Raw genomic sequence first — 9677 nt, 5'->3', positions numbered from 1 at the left:
AAAAATCAACAGCTATCTTTATATATAATAAAAAGGTAGTACTATATACTCTTCTGTCCAAAAATATTACAATCTAGTATTGAATAGAACCCATCTTAATTCTACAAATAATGTTCAAAAAAATTCTACAAATTAAATTTGTATCACATATGGTTCTAGATTAGTAAATATGGAGGGAGTATTTCTAACTGACGTTTGGATTGAGATCCAATGGCCACCGGCCGGGTTGACCGACCGAGATGTTCTCGATCCGAGACAGCAGGTAGCAAATTAAACGTGATACATACAGCATGGATGTATCACCTTCCATGTACTTAGGACGTCAATTATGATCTTAATTTTCTCTGGCCAGTCGGTCGCATGGACGACAAGATATACGTGTAGTACGGTTCTGCGTGATCCATATTTCAATTGACGTATCCCAATATATATAAACAATTCTAAAGTGTTTGAGAGAAGAGGATTCGAGAATATACGTAAAACAAAATGAACAACTAACATACGATTAATTAAGTATTAATTATTTTTAAATTTAAAAATTAGATTATGATTTTTTAAGTAACTTTATATAATTGTTTTTAAAATTACACAGCATTGTTTTGTTTAGTCGTTTGAAAAATGTGCGCATGAAAAATGATGGGTTTCCTTTTCTTATCTTCTCCAAACGAACGTACGGACCTTAACTATCTATAAACAGTAACATCGCGAACGCCAATCTATTATAGTGTTTTCTGACCAGTGATGACCATCCCATCAACACAATAGTTGTAGATACGTTAGAGGAAGAGAATGGTCAGCCGCATCAACCCAGGAGCTAATTTTATACTCCTACCGTTGTTTGTAACTTACTATATGCATATATAGTAATTATTTATAGCAAAACAGAGGGAGTAGCAAGACATGAGTATTGGACAGCTCACACGTTACGTGCGTGCGTGCGTGCGCTGTCTCCTGGTGTACACAGTACTGACACCGTCCCGTTTCCTCCATGCTCAGCGAGAGCGAGCTAACTAGCCACGCGCCCACGCCAACTCTACACGTACGACACGCTAGCTAGCTAGCTAGGCCAAGCAAAAGCAAAAGGGATTACGATTTACGTACAGCATGCACGTACGCTAGCTAGCTGGCTATAGGTACAGTATGCTATCGTATACTACGGAGTAGATATATAGTGGAGTATTGTATACCTCCATCTAAAAATATAAAAAAAATTTAAATGTCTAATTAAATATGTAAAATCATTTATATTGTATTACAGATGAACTATATTATCGGTTGATCACTGCTTGATTGTATGACCTTTGACTCGTCTCTTGCGAATATTTATAGTATTGTCCCTGTTAAAATGAATAAATTTTAGAGTTCAATTTGGACAGTGTCTGGATTCACTGGGATTTGTTTTTTCTTTTTTACAGACCGAGTACTTATATAGCTACTTCCTCCGTCCCAAATTACTTGTCTTTCAAGATTGTTTAGCATATTCTAAGGTTTAGAACAAAAAACTATAATACCCTTATAAAATAATTTACGGTTAAGGATAGAAGGTTGGTTGAGGGTGTTGACGATCAAATTTGGTAAGATGTGAACTAGGTTCGACATTGGGATCGAGGCGGATTCAATAAAGAGATCGATTCGAAGAACAGGGTATGCATCGGATGCGAAGGCATCGGCTGAAGTCTGCATCGGCTTAGATGGATCGGTCAGAGAATAGCCGATACGGCTGATAGAGGTGATGCAGCTGATTCCAATGAAGACGGTTTTAAGGCTCTTTGAATCGTTCAAAGTGCTTCACAGGAATTGCCACGATAGAGATAAAGCTCTTGGTTTAGGCAATTGTATCTATTAATTAGGATATTTCATGTAATTTCCTTAGAGATATGTTTGGGCAAAAGTCTGCCGCAAAGACTTATGATATCTTAGAGTTTGTTAGAGATAAGTGTCGTGTCCGACAAGGACATATCTTGTATCTCGGGTATAAATATGATCCGAACCTATGTAATCAATTAACACACGTTCAATACAATCTCGGCGCATCGCCACCCTTTTACTTTCGTTTACTTTTGATGAGTTCTTACTTTCGGGTTGAGCTGCATCGGTTTTGATCTTCAACTAGAGGTAAAGCTTGTTATGGCGGCTTGCGTTCTCGGGATTAGTGCTTCCATCTTTATGACACTCTAATCTTGTTTATGTAATTCGTTGAGTTATCATATATCCTATATAATCTCTGGCAATATTGTTATTTAACTTTTAATCGGCTAATATCTATAATTGGAAGGCAGCCGATTAGGTTAAATACCAACATTGACCTAGATTATATAGGATATCCACCACCCTATGAAACATTCAACGGCTTGATTGTCTAGATGTTGTCCTTCTTTTCATACTTATAGCTGCATCAGTTGGGTTTGACCTTATAAGTCGTGATTAGAATCTCAATCTCTAGCCTGCTTTTTGTTGCTGATTAGGGTTTCATCGGACTTTCAGCGATCTTACCTGATTTAATTACTTTATATCTTATACGCTTGATTGATATGTTAAATCTGTCCTTTATGTTAAGATCTTGTTGCATTTAGGTATATTAAGCTCCATGTTTGATATATTTTGCCTGCTTTAATATCTTAATATAGTGGTATCGGAGTATCAGCCGATACATGCTAGATCTATTTGATCGGCTACGCTGTGAATGCTTATAATCTCCTTGTTAATATATATTTCGATATAAGTGATTTATACTATCTCGGCATGGCGACCGATCTATCATAATCACTTGATTTAAGTATATATCGACGGCAGTATTATATACCATTAATATCTATAGCCGATCGAATAGATTTAGTTCTTTCTTGCCTATTAGTGATTGCCGATCGATTTAAATATGACATCGGCTCCAAGATAAATGATACGTCGTCGGCGACTGGCCGATCGGTTATCGTTTATGGATTTAACCGCTATTTTCCTATCTTTATTTCTTGTTGATTGCAGGATCAAATCAACTGGCACGCTCACGAACCTAAAGGCAAGATTTTTGGACCTGTACTGAAGTTAAGCATATCTTCCAGGCCAGTGTGTGTTTTTCACATCAACGGAGGGGTAGAATAGGAAGAAATTTGAATGGTATGTAATTGATAGGACATATAGTATTTGGGAGTGACAAGTATTGTGGGATAAATTTTGAATGGTGGGAAGACAACACTGGTGGAGAAACCATTTTTACTCCCGGCTGATAACCCCTTTAGTCCCAGGATTTCAACCGGGAGTATAAATTCGGAACTAAAGATGGGCATGACTAAAGATCCAGTCCCGATTGGTAACAGCAACCGGGACTAAAGAGAGGGATCTTTAGTCCCGGTTGATGTTACTAACCGGAAGTAAGTAGAGAATAGCGGCAGTCCCAAATGGTCCCATTTTCCTTTTTTTTTCTCCCGAATCAAATGGCATGCATATCCCCAAATCAAACCCCAAATCCCCAAATCCCCAAATCAAAGTAACATCCCAAATCCACATCAAAAATCTTAAAAGTTACTTATACACACAAATCAAATACATCACAAATCCTAAAAAATTACACACAAATCAAATACATCACATATTATACATCTCATATCCATATGATACAATGAATCAGAAAATTATACATCTCTGTGAATCACAAATTATCAAAAAAAAAAAGACAGAAAACAACGCCGCTGCCGCCGGCCCGCCGCCGGGCGTGGCCCCGCCGGCTGCCGGATGGGAAGGGGAGGAGGGGGAGGAGAGAGGAGGAGGTGGAGGAGAGGGGAGGGGATGAGGAAGAGAGGATCGATCTGATCTGTAGAAGATCTGTAGAAGAGGGGAGGAGGAAGGGGAAGGAGGAGGGGGAGAGATTCGATCTGTGTGATTTGCGATTGTGGAGGAGAGGATAAGTGATAGGGATTATATACTACACGTTGAATTTTAGTTCCGAGATTAAAGATATGATCTTTAGTCATATCTTTAGTCTCGATTAGTATTACCAACCGGCACTAAAGTGGTGATCTTAAAGATCCTAGGCCCCCTGACATGCATTTGACAGGGAATGATCTTTAGTCCCGGCATCAATCGAAACTAAATATCATAGAATGGCTGTGGGGTTTCTAACCGGGACTAAAAATAATCTTTAAAACCGGGACTATCGTGGTTTTGGTCGATCCAGCAAATATCATTTCTCTACCTGTGCAAGTAATTTGGGATGGATGAAGTAGTGTACATGGCGACTGATCGACGACGACACGGGCAAGAGAGTACGACTCTGGCATATGCATGTATCATGATGGACGACACGGGGACGGATAGACGAGTAATACATGCACGGATTATCATAGCAAGTTACTACGTACGTATACCTAACTATTTTTGACAAATTAGTCCTTTTGAAAAACTTATTTTGAAACTAACCCTCGTAAAAAACTTCAACCAAAAATAGGCCGTGGGCTCAGCGCCAGTGTCATTGGCGCTGAGGTCCAAAGTGTCAGCGCTACATACGTTGGCGCTGAACCCGTGGCCACGTGGATCCGAAACCGATCTGCATGCTGACGTGGCATGAGGTCAGCGCTAACTAGCTGAACTCATACCCAGTTAAAAAGCTCACAGGTCTAAGCAAGCATTAAATTTATTGTAGCGAGGTGGTGTGGCTTTTGTGCTTGCAAGCTGAAGGTACCAAGTTCTACTCCTTCAAGCTGTATTTCCGCACCTTTATTGTTTTCCCCAAATTTACTGTCCTGCTAGCTCCCAAGTTTACTGTCCTTTTATCTGCTAGCAAATATTCTTTGTTCTTTTCTTCCGGTACTTCCCCAGCGGTACAAATCAGTTTAAAAAGCTAATCAAATTCTTAAATTGATCCTGGTGTTTTTTCCCCAAGTGGTTAAAAAAACATTTGGAAATAATACTGTAAGAAAAATAAGGAGATAATACTGTGAGAAAAAAGAACGGAAGTATACTACATATTTCGAATGTACCGTTGGAGTATATATGTCGGAAATAGTAATGTGGGAAAAAAATAATTGAAGTATTATATTTATTTTTGAAGTATTCTTATATTTTGGTCCCCATCGTTTGGCTTATTTCCTAATAAGCCAAAACGGCTTATTAGGAAATAAAAATGAATTTGTAGATGAAACTTTTTATAAATGTGTTATTGGTGACTTAAAAGCCAACGTTGTAAAAGAAACTATGATGAAAATGTTTGAAAATTTAAATTTTGGCTTTTTCTTTGGCGATTAAGCCATCCGATGGGAGCCTTTGCATGTTTTCTCATCAATAAGCATACTTCAAAAATAAATGTAATACTTTCCATTATTTTTTCCCACGTTACTATTTCCGACATATATACTCCAACGGTACATTCGGAATATATAGTATACTTCCGTTCTTTTTTCTCACAATATTTTCTCTTTTTTTACAGTATTATTTCAAAATATTTTTGTAACCACTTGGGGAAAAAACACCGGGATCAAATTTAAGAATTCGATTTGCTTTTTTAAAGTGGTTTGTACCGCTGGGGGAAGTGCTCAAGAAGATTTGCTAGCTGGACAGTAAACTTGGGAAACAAAAGGTCCAGAAGAAAATAACGGTAAAAAAGTTGCAAAAAAATTGATGACAGTAAACTTGGGGAAAAAAAGGGGTCCTAAAGAAAAGGACGGTAAAAAAGTTGCAAAAAAATTGATAACTTCTGCTAATTGAAGGAGTTGAACTTGCTACCTCTAGCTTGCAACCAAAGAGGCCACACCACCACACTACAATATCATTAATGCTAGTTTAGACTTGTGAGCTTTTTAACTCGTGCCACGTCGGTATGCAGATCGGTTTTGGTTCCACGTGGCCACGGGTTCAGCGCCAACGTATGTGGCGCTGACCCTTTGGACCTCAGCGCTAATGACATCGGCGCTGAGCCCATGCCTATTTCTAGTTAAAGCTTTTTGCGAGGGTTAGTTTGAAAATAAGTTTTTTAAAAGGACTAATTTGTCAAAAAAAAAAGCTCTTTTCCCTTCCACGGTACTGTTTGGGCCTGGCAAGAGGCCAACTCCGATATGATACGATATTATCCCTGCAAACATACGGCTCGCTACGGCTGGCATGGCTACTACTAGCATGCAAATGCTAAATTATTCGATCGACATATATATTGCTTGATCATATCGTCAGGTCAACAGCGTGTGCGGCCGTACCGTACGTGAATGAATGCATAGGCATCGTGCATGCATGCAAGGGTCCGACCGGGGTCCGGGGTCAGGGCAGGGGGGCGTCGCCAATCGAAACGGGAGCAGCGGGAAAGCGTGCAAAAGTAGGCGTTTGTTTGGGCGTGCATGCATGCTAAGCGAGATGGGGTCGCCGCGCGCGATGAGACCGGCCAGTCCACTTGAAGCAAAGCAAAGCAGTGCAATGCAAGCGCGACGCCACTGGGGTGCACCACGTACTTGGATGGATCAGCGGCGCTCGCTTTCGCGGCCACGGACGATGGACAGATACCAAGGCCCTGTTTAGTTTCAATGCTGAATAGTTTTTGACGTGTCGCATTAGATATACGGACAAATATTGAAAATATTAAACATAGACTAATAAGAAAAAACAAATTACATATTTCACATGTAAACTGCGAGATGAATTTATTAAATCTAATTAATCCATCATTAGCAAATGTTTACTGTAACACCATATTGTTAAATCATGAAGCAATTAGACTTAAAAAATTTGTCTCGTAATTCACATGCAATCTTTGTAATTAGTTTTTTTATATATTTAATACTTTATGTATATGTCCAAATATTCGATATGATATCATATATATCTGAAAAGTTTTTGTATGAAACTAAATAGGGTCTAAGATAGGCAGGTCGGCAGTACGTGCAAGCGATCAGTCGTTGTAGCAGGGGGAGACCATGCCTGCCTCCCTCGCCCCAGATCAGCAGCCAAAAGCTGCCCGCCTCGCAGAGAAAAGTTGCCTCCACTTTTCACCTCTACTTTCTTCTTCACTTGGATCGTCTCTCTCTCATGCATGTATGCGTTGGCTGGATCATGGATGCTTTGCATTGCATATATACGACTAGCTAAGCCATCAGTGTAGTAGCCACCACTACGCTAACTCTGATCGATCGGCATCGGTCGGTCGATAGGATTCTCTTTCTCCAACCTTTCACCTCCTGGCGAAACGAGAGACTTCAACTCTTCTCGATCTTAAAGTGCATCCCCTGACAGCCACGACGTGTACTGTAAGAGGGCAGGCAGCGAGAGCTCTGATTCTGTAGTTGTATATTGTTCATTAAAGAGAAAACGAGACGATGGTGCAGTTTTTGAACTACAGTGTACTTGTACAGAGAGGAGCCCTGTCTCCCCGCTCCTCAAGGAACGGTCTCCATCTCTCAATCCACAACAATGCAAATCAATTAGGCCTCTCACAGTGCGTCGACCTGGACTGTGTCTTAGTCGCGCCACGTTGGATTTTTGCTGCCGTGTCACTCAGACCCGCGTCTCAGCTAGGGCGCTCGTGCCTAAACTAGGGGGCGCAAAACCTCGCCTGGAAAAGGGGACGCGCGGAGGAATCGATGTGAGGCGCGTGCGCTGTGGGAGTCGTTCCCTCGCCGCCCGGTGCTCTTGCGCGAGATTCCCCTAGCGAAATCCCCTATTCGCCCTCGAAAATTCAGCAAGAAGTCGCGCCCAAATCCCCTCCTCCCGCCACAGATTTCGTTGCCAATCACACAAGAACACAAGATGAATCACCCAAGAACACAAAGAAGAGAGGAATCACATAAGAACACAAAGAGGAATCACAGAAGAGTCCACTATTCCCGCACCCACTTCGTCCTCGCTGCCGTCTGTTCCCGCCGCCCTTGCCGTCCCCGCCGTCGGGAAAGGCGGATCCGTCCGTCGCCGCGTCGATCGATGACAGAGCTGACCGCGGCGGCGCTGGTGGGGTCAGGATCAGCGGCGCGGTCGACGGGGAGGAGGCCACGCCGCCGCGGCGTGGGAGGCGAGGAGGAGGCCGCGCCGCCTCTTCTACCACACCGCCTCCGCTGTGCCTCTTCTTGGGGAGGGGAACCGTTGCGCCGGCGCCTTCCCGGGGACTCCTCCTCCTCCTCCTTCTCCTCCTCGCCGCCACCTCGAATCGCTCGCCGCTCCTCCTCGCGCTGACGAGCGCCGCGTCCGCTAGATCCGCCGCTGGCCCAGCCCACCCGCTCCTCCTCGCGGCGGTGGCGGCTGCTCGAGGTCTCCCTCGGCGAGGTCGCCGCGGTGGAGGCGTCCCCTGGTCGAGCCTCCGCCACCGCGCTAGCCGCCGCCGCCAGGGACGCCTCCTCGCCGCGACTTCCCATCGGCGTCGCGGTGAGGGAGGAGAAGGAGGCGTGGCGAGGGATAGAGAGGGAGGGGAAGGAGGCGAGGCGGCGGCGCCGCCACCACGATGACGAGGCGGCAACTGCTGGCGCCGTCGCCTCCCGGCGTGAGAGGAGAAGAGGCGCGGAGAGGAAAAGAGGAGTAGTACTCGAGGAGAGGAGAAGTCTCGCGCGAGAGAGGAAGGGCTAGAAGGGGTAAGTGGAGGAAATAAATTTTCGTTCGCTCTACTGGTCCAGAAACTAGGGTCATGCCCACTGTAGGCTTGGGACCCTTTACCAGTACCTCTATCCGATTAAGTCACACATATATGGGTGCTTGCACTATGGGATGGGTGTCTTAGGACCAATTTTTTGGACTGAGGGTACGGGCTCCATAGTTTGCACTGTGAGAGGCCTTAATGAGAATGCATATGCATGCAACTATATACATACATGCAACAGTACGTAGCGAACCCACACAACATACATAAACACGTTAGCTTCTTTCTAGCTATATTTCCCTTTCGTTTACTCTGTTTGCATGGGAAAGAAAGGCAATCGATTGAGTGCAAGAGAGAGAAAATGAAGGGACCACCGTGTGGCTATTGCCATGCATCATTATGCTCGAATCCTTCACCAAAGGCCTCTCTCTGAGTGTCTCAGGGTACACTACTCGTCTCCTTTGATGAATTGAGCATATGATGACACTGACGAGGGAGCGAAAAAATAAAGCGTCCATGGCGATCAACTCGGTCGTCCCTCATGCATGGCAGAGGTTAAAAAAAAAAAAGGCATCGATAAGTCCCTCCCCCTCTTTCCTCCGCAAGGACGTGGGAAGAGAGAGAGAGAAAGAAAGAGTAGTAGGAGAGAGAGAGAGAAAGAAAGAAATGGGTAAGTATAGCATGCATGCAGAGTAGCGCAGGGCACGCACATACGCAGAGTAAGCAACAGAAAGGACTGGCAGATTGATTTGTATATCAATGGCGAAATTTTGTAGTGTCAGAATCAAACACCCATAATTGCTTTCTCGGCGATCGGTCAAAAAGACCGTGGCCCCGTCATGATTCCGCTGTCGCTCCCCTCCCTTCCACCTTCCCTGTGCCGCATTTCCAGGACGCCCGACGAAGAAGACGCCATCGTACGCTCGTTCGTGCCACGAACATCGATCGCGTTCGATGGGATTGGCAAATGGCAACACACAACGCAATGCGCGCGCGCATTTCTCCATTTTTGCTCTCACTCAGCTGCTGGCTACTCCTACTTGTTTTACATTTTTCTTCATCCGCTTTTTCGTTTCCCTGCTCGGTCGATCGTGTGTAATCTCATTCATTCTTAGGGCTTTTTTATTGTAGCAATGAA

The sequence above is a fragment of the Oryza sativa genome, chromosome 2 (assembly GCF_034140825.1).
Source record: "Oryza sativa Japonica Group chromosome 2, ASM3414082v1".
Lineage (NCBI taxonomy): Eukaryota > Viridiplantae > Streptophyta > Magnoliopsida > Poales > Poaceae > Oryza > Oryza sativa.
This window is presented reverse-complemented; position numbering follows the sequence as displayed.